Raw genomic sequence first — 8,044 nt, forward strand, 5'->3', positions numbered from 1 at the left:
GTGCCATACCACATGTATGAGCTACGGGCATACGAGTAAGGTCGCTACAGAAATCCACTTCTAATTTCTTGTGAAAACCAAGAGGTGGAATTTCATCTGCCCCTATCCAAACGGCAATGAGTCTTTCATGGAGATACAGGTATCGCCATCTGTAGAAACAAAATTGAATACAACGAGATGCCATTATTTTTAATTATTACAACAGGAAATATTACGTCCATATGCCTTACGTTTATTTCATACAATCATTTTACTTTGCACCCAATGATAAATGATAATAGAACATTAACTTTTTATGACGGTAGTCAATGACTTAAAACAAGCCTATTACATGTACTTGCGGTGTCGCTCAGAAAGATATTGAAGCAGTAACTTATCAACCGCGTTCAATCCATCAACGAATTGTTTCATTTCTGTATACGTTCTGGAATTTGAAAAACTACATATTAGTTTTGTTAAATGTAAAAAAAAATTTTCGTTCTACACTCAGCAGTAACATATTTTATAATAAATAATGTTATTAGCTTAAGAAATACTCTTTTTATGATTACCCAAACGAGATACTGTATATTAATTAATTGTAGATGTGGCTTTATTCGTCCCCATATCATATTACTGGCTAACCCCATGTTAAGTTTGTAGATATCCTCTTCCATTACTGGTATTCCTGGGCCATCGTTTAGTATACTACATGCTACAAATTTACCCGTCTGAGTGAACTGTCCACTCTCTAGCAAACTAATGTCGTGTCAAAAACTATGGTGGCTGAAAGCGTCCATTTAGATCGGCGGGTTTCTAGATACAACGCGAGAGTCGCCGTTAAGCCAGCACGACGAAAAAGGCTCCGATCGGCGACTTTTTCGTCGTACTACCTTATCGGCGACCCGCGACTTTCACAACACGAGAGTTGCCGTTAAGCCACGCGCCGAAAAAATCGGCGACTTGCTTAACGGCGACTCTCGCCTCGGAAGTTTATAGTTAGTTACATGCGCAATGGCTACATTTTACGCACAGAACGAATATTTTTAGAGTCAGTCAGATCCTTGATGTATCGACTGACTAATGGGGAATCGTAATTGAAAAAAAAATGGAAGTGAGTTTTTATTTGATTATTAGTATTATTTAGTGGGGACAGTAATTGTATTATTCCTCTGTGAGTAGATGAATATTAGATGTCACCCTTTACGACTCCATATACTTGTAGACTGTTGGTGCTGTAAAGTGGTTTTTGATAGTGAAACCTGTTTGTTTAGTGTTACGTGTAACGGTACGTACAATTGGGAAAAAACATACTGCCGTCTGTGTAAGTTATAGACAGACCTCAAGTCAATTTCAAAGTAACAACATGCTTATATCATGTCATATCAGAGGTATACTTGTATGTTCATCGCCTTTCTATTGAGGAATAGACTAATGTTCTGGAGTTGATAAATGATATGAAATTATCAGTAAATCCCATATCCCCACCCCCCCCCCCAAAAAAAAATGGCCTAGTATGATTGGGGAGCAGACCGTGTTTGTCTCAGATTGCATTGCACATTAATAGGATCGAACTCAATTATCGACACCGTACACATAGGAAGTTTAACAGCATTTCGTACATCTCCAGTGTAAGAGGCGCCTGAGTACGCCTTGAACAGAAGACGTGATAAACTGGGTTGGCGGTATATACAATTTGATAATTAATTGGTATTTCTGTGAAAACAAACAAATAGTTTCTTGGAACCTTCCTTCTACACAAAAATTAACCAGTACTATTTGTTGAAATGTATCTGGGGTTCCTCCATCAAGCTGCGGAGCATGGATTAAACTCAGTCGTGGTTTTGCATGGAATATAGCACTTTATGTTTATGTACAGGGTGTATGCATTGTGATTTGAAAGCCGATTTAATTTGTTAAATTTGGATAAGATAGGCTTAAAGGCTCAATACCACTCTTGTTGTAACTGAATAATATGTCACAATCTTTATTCTGGTCAACAAATTGCACTATTTTACAATATTCCAATTAATTGATGATACAAATTTCATCTTAACACACCTAATTTAAAAAATTGGAAAAATTCAACTAAATGATTTGAAAAGCCTGACGTAAAGCTTTTCAAATGTGACTTGGATTTCAAAATATTTTTGAACCCTCTGGTCAAGTAAAATAGGATTTAATGGATAATTTACACAACAGGTAGGACACTAACACATCTAGTACTTAGAATAAGGCTATTTTTTTATTTTTTGGAGCTGTCAAGTCAGCAAAAGTGTTATTGCCCCTTTAACGGTTATATTGTTTTATTTTCATCTTTGTTTGAAGGGTTTTTGGCACGATGTTCAATTTTTTTACCAAAGCTTGGAAACTGAAAAGAAGAAAATTTTAATGATTAATACATAGCAATGAACTAACAATACCTTTTTAGCTTAATAATTCATCCTATATTGGTGGCAGCCCCATATTTACTTGTCGAAAATATGTTTTAGCCAAATAAATAAAATAAATAAATATATATTGATGTCATATTGCAAGGTTTTCATATTAGTCCTGTCGCCAAACCCAATTTTTCGAGTGAACCTGGAAATTATATACAAAGTTTTTTTTATGACTGATTTTAGTAGTCTAACAGGGTGTCCTCTTTCAGAATCTGCCGGGTGAACCTCGGTCACTCTTGAGCGTTTTGAGAAATTCAAGATGGCGTCCAAGACGGCCGCCACATCAAATAATCCCCTATAGATCCCATAGTATTTATTCATCCCCACCTAAACCATGTAGTCTAGCTCCAACGAATGATGCATTTGTAGAGAACATAAAAATATGACATAGCAAAGCTATTGAGTGGCGTTCACTGGAAGATCGGAATCCGCCGGAACTTGGTCTGGACAGTCCTGGTTAAACAATCCGTTTTCCCTGATTATTTGTGATCATTTTTTTAAGCGAGTTAACTTAATCTAATAACCGAAATTTAATATCCAATTTGATGAGTGTATCCATATTAATTTCAATATCTATTTGGTAAAGTACAATTTCAGTTATAATAGCCTACAATTCATCTGAATTTGATTTTCCGGCGTGCCCCCCCTCCTTGCCAGTTGTGCAAGACAGAGGGCCTGGTCTGGTAAAGGACAACGGATAGTCGTTCGGATGTGATGAAAAACCGAGGTCCCGTGTACACATTGGCGTGTATGTAAAAGATCCATTGGCAGATGGAATTCGATATATAAGAGTAGGCCGTAGCGATGCTGTTCAGGCAAAATTTACACCATAGCACATTGTATGGCGTATACCCGTCTCCACTACCCGAGTCAGAGGAGGAGAGTAGGACGTTAAACCCATTTCATTTCATTTTGATTATCCCAGGCCGCGGATTATTATTGTTTAAATAAATAAACAGAAGTGCTGACCACATTACTGCAGAGTATGTTCAGATATGGTTGGAAATGACATGTTCAATTTCTTAAAATTTTCTGGGGAACGATCCGGATCCACACCCACCCCGCTTCCCGGCAAAATATTTTGGATCCACCCAATGTATCTGCTGTATTAAGCTGCGACCATGGATAAACAGCATTATGTGCCCAGGGAATGAAATGCGTAAAACATACCTACCTACCATGTAAAAATGTAATACAATATTGATTTTTTAAAAATTTTAATTTTTATTTTGAAACAACAAAAGGTTGTGACTGGACAGAACTAGTTTGAAAAAGATCATCAGTTAAATAATTCTAAGAGCCTATTTTGCAAAGCCAAGCCATTTTCGTCATTTTCTATTCCCTGGACGTTTATGCCTATACGGTTTTGATTTCTTTTTATGTCATCCTCCATAAAGTCCTCTAGTTCATCATGAGTAGAAATGCATATGTTATGTAATATACAAGCTGTGGATATTATTTTACTGGCAGTATCATTGGTATATATGTGTATGCATCTCAGTCGCCTAAATCTCCCTTTTAAATGCCCAATAGCACGTTCAATTACTTGTCTAATGGAAGCCAAACACCTATTATATTTTCGCTGTGCATCTGTTAGTCTGTTGTTGTCCTTTATTACTGGCATCAACCACCTTTTTACCGGATATGCAGAATCGCCAATGATGAATTTTCCATTTTCAAATAGGTCTCCTCTTTCGGCTTTCTGATACAGGATACTGTTCTTTAAAACCCTTCCATCGTTAACACAACCAGGTCACCCAGTGTTAAAATTTAATATTTTCATAGAAGGGTCAAATACTAACTGAAAATTTGAAAAAAATAAATTTATAAGCATAAATCGTTAAAATTTGTATACAGTTTGGAGCAAAAATTTGGTGTCCATCTCTAAGGTATTATTATTTTCATAATACATGTATTGCATTCTGTTTTAGATCAACTTTAGTTGATGCTATTAGTTAATTTGATTTACTTTAGTTCTGTACGTGTTATAAGATCTTCTTATACAAAGTTATTATTATGTGAAACGTTATCGCCCGTGATGGATTCAAACTAAACCTTTATTATTTCTAATTTTACGAATACATGCCTGTCCATGTGGTGCATGAAAAGAACAAACATTTAAAGCACCCCGACCTTTGAAATCATGTGAACAAATTAGTTACCTGTAACTGAATTGACGGGAATTTCTTACGACAGATGTAGTCCTGGTCTTGCTTGAATCGGTGATTTAATCTTATGTGGGTGCCATCAATACAACCTATAATGCCATCAATTAGGATGCCTGTATCTTCTTGCAACTTACGCGATATGTTCTGCTGTTCTTCAGCACTTAGCCAAGTTATTATCTGAAAATAGCAATAACTAGAAATAAAACAATTAAGCAAAGGACCTGATTAATTACGGTTGGTGTAGTTGAATTCTGTTACCGGTACTGAAATACTAACAATGCAACAAATCATGATACCGGTGACAATGCTATTTAATTTGTACAGAATAAAAAGAAAACGGTAGCTATCTTGGCAGAAATTCTTCTTCTGAATAAATAAATATTTAATATTTGAATGACCTGTTTTTTGCCAATTATCTAGATAATTTTCTGCATGCAGCTTTAACGTATCAACCAACCTACCTTGTCTGCAAGCTTCATTATATTGTCCAGTAATTTGATTTTTATATTATGCGTTGTTGATATTGAAATTCCAAACAAATGGGCTATTTCTCTCATCGATTCTTGTGTGCTTATATACCAAACGAAAATTAGCACCTTCTTTTTTGGTTCCACACTAGAAATTCCACGCCCTGAGATGTCTTCTATCAGATATGGTTCTAACATGTTGAACAGAAGATCAAATGATTCGAGTGATAATCTATAGTGATACCTGTAAAAATAAGAAACAAAAAGGCAGTTTTAATACCAGCGTCTATCTTCTGTGGGTTGTTAACTATGACATAACTTACCGTCATATATTGTTGGCACCCTAATATGGCAATTGGACCGATATTGCAGAATTTAAAATATCTAAATATTGTGATACGAATGATAGTAAATAGTGACCAAGTCATTGACAGTTATTTATTTTACATTCTTTAGATAATTGGCAAACGGAGCATTCAAATATTAAAGATGTATTTAGTGTCATTACTAAAATTGTTCAGATAAAATTTATGAATGGATTAACATCGCAATAATAAACATAACTGAACTGAAATAACACAAAACAGATTAGGCTACATTATTCTCACCTGAAATCGTCGGAACTGTACTTTGAAACTACTATTTCTGCATATCCTTTAATTTTTGGTAACTCCGGGATGGGATATTGTCCCGAATTATTGACTATTAATGTGTTTAAAGTAAACAGATGATTCATCAACATGTCTTGTTCTAAATCTTCCGCTAACAGTTCTAAAGTAGAGTAAAATGACATCACCATGTCCATGGGGGCAGCCATCTTTGAACAGACGTTGTCCGGACCATCCTCGTTCGGTTTTTAGTTCCGACCACCAGTAGTGAAAACAATATAACCGAAGGTCGCCCAATAAGTCGACTTATCATTCAATAAGGGCGAATCAAACTAGCATGCAGTAAAGAATTCGCTGGATGACCATGACTTCTGTGACATGATTGAAATTTTCAATATATTAATTTTACATTATCTTTTTTTGAAATATTGAAGCGAGAACGGCCAGCTCTTTATATAAATCTTACATAATGCCCCATTAATATTACCGTTGTTGCTAATGATCAGTTGTGACATATCCATAATATTTTTCCCTTCAAAATATAGACCATCTATGTTAAAAGTCCATTTTGTCGATGGTTCCAGACGGTGAATACATATATCATTATTTCAACAGCGTTGGGGAATACGTACAATTGGGCGATTATACTGTACAACAATTTATGTAAGTATTACGGTGGCTGATTTAGGACACGCCAAAAAAAAAAATAATATCCCGAGCGCTCGAGATACTAAGTCGAGCGCTCGAGATACAAGGCCACACCAAATTTTTGTGTGTTTCTCCTACAATGCGCAATTCTTAACATATCCTTTTGAAGCTTTGCATGCCTATTCCTTATACCCCAAGGATGACCCATATTGTTTTTTTGTTGTTTTTTTTGGAGGGTGGGTGATTGCCTGGCCCCCAGGATCAGCGCCACACCAATTTTTTCTTTGTGAATCAGCGTGTTGCCTGCAGGCCAGGATTCTTAATGGATCGTCCTGGAACTTGGCATATGTATTCCTTATAGCCCAAAGACGACAACTGCATGTCCCGACCCCAGGGGCAGAGCCACGCACAATTTTCGTGTTTACCGTATACAGGCCACAATTCTGAATGGATCAGCTTGGAACTTGACATATTATTATTTATTCCGTATGGCATAAGGGCGTCAACTTTTGAATTTGGGCCTTAAGGAGGGGGGTGGGGTGAATGTAGAAGCCCGACACGATCGCGCCAGGGTAAATTAGGCAATGAACAGTTCCTACACATATGAAATATATAACCTTGGATCATTGTTGGGCTTCTAGATAAGAGGAAATGTCAGTCTCTCCTAGCAAAATTCTGTAACCTCGATATATATAATTATTGATTCGTATAATAACATGCAATATACTCCCCACTTGGAAGGGGGTAAATATAACTGGAAATATGTAGTTAGTGGTGGTGATAAGCATGGGGTGGTGATAAGCATGTGTGTGTGTGGGGGGGGGGGGGCGCTCCGTCACTGCAGTTTTGTATGGGCTGTAAACACAAACAAATGAATATCTTTATTCTGCAAGTTTATCATTAAATAATGCACAAAATTATACAGCTTAAAACATAGGTTGAGACGTGTTCGATTGTATTATCTCGAGCGCTCAACTTAGTATCTCGAGCGCTCGACTAAATTTATCTCGACAGCACCGCCGTCTTGAAATTCTGCCGTATTATCAAAAATATCGAAATATATTAATCGATGCATACTTGTCAATCGAACAGCCATATCAAGGTTTAGGTTGATCGTACTTGAATTACCGTAACCATACCCTTATTTTTATTTTTGAGGAGCTTACCTCAGATTGGTTTACAAAGGGACTGTTATAAAATAAATATCGATTTCTATCAAAATTTCAGCCGCTTTTGTCTAGCGTTTAAGGTAAGTAAGAATATAAGAGTGCAAGTGGGATCATTATCATTATTTCTATTTGCCCTGCCCCCCCCCCGCCTTTTTACATAGTAAGAGAGAGGGGGGCAGAGCTTTACCACCCACTCGACAAAAACTGTGTGAAAGATGTCATTACGGCCTGAACAATGGTACAATTTTAATATTGCAGGTTTGAATGTGACAATATCAGATCACGATGTCAACACGTGAATATGTTGTTTTCACGACCGTGAATACGCATCAAAGACCAATTCCACAATAAATGAATTCGACAGAATTGGAATGGTGATAATCATGATTCCATGGTGTGCTACTGTATAAAATGTGGATTTCAAAAAGTTAAGATCAGTACAACTCCTGCAGGTCTGTGGAAAAAAAAACAACCATTCGCCGAGGTTCACACCTGAATGCCGATAGCGCACCTTTGTGTTAATTTAAGAGGACATCAGTACAGGAAGCAGTATTGGCGATAGTG

The 8,044-nt window shown here is 36.7% G+C and overlaps 1 pseudogene; it reads right to left on the reverse strand.

Moving 5' to 3' along the window:
- Nucleotides 1-3,699: 3,699 nt before the first annotated feature.
- On the reverse strand, nucleotides 3,700-5,797 carry LOC126832710 (putative nuclease HARBI1; annotated as a pseudogene).
- Nucleotides 5,798-8,044: the final 2,247 nt, after the last annotated feature.

The sequence above is a fragment of the Patella vulgata genome, chromosome 9 (genome assembly GCF_932274485.2).
Source record: "Patella vulgata chromosome 9, xgPatVulg1.2, whole genome shotgun sequence".
Taxonomy (NCBI): Eukaryota; Metazoa; Mollusca; class Gastropoda; family Patellidae; genus Patella; species Patella vulgata.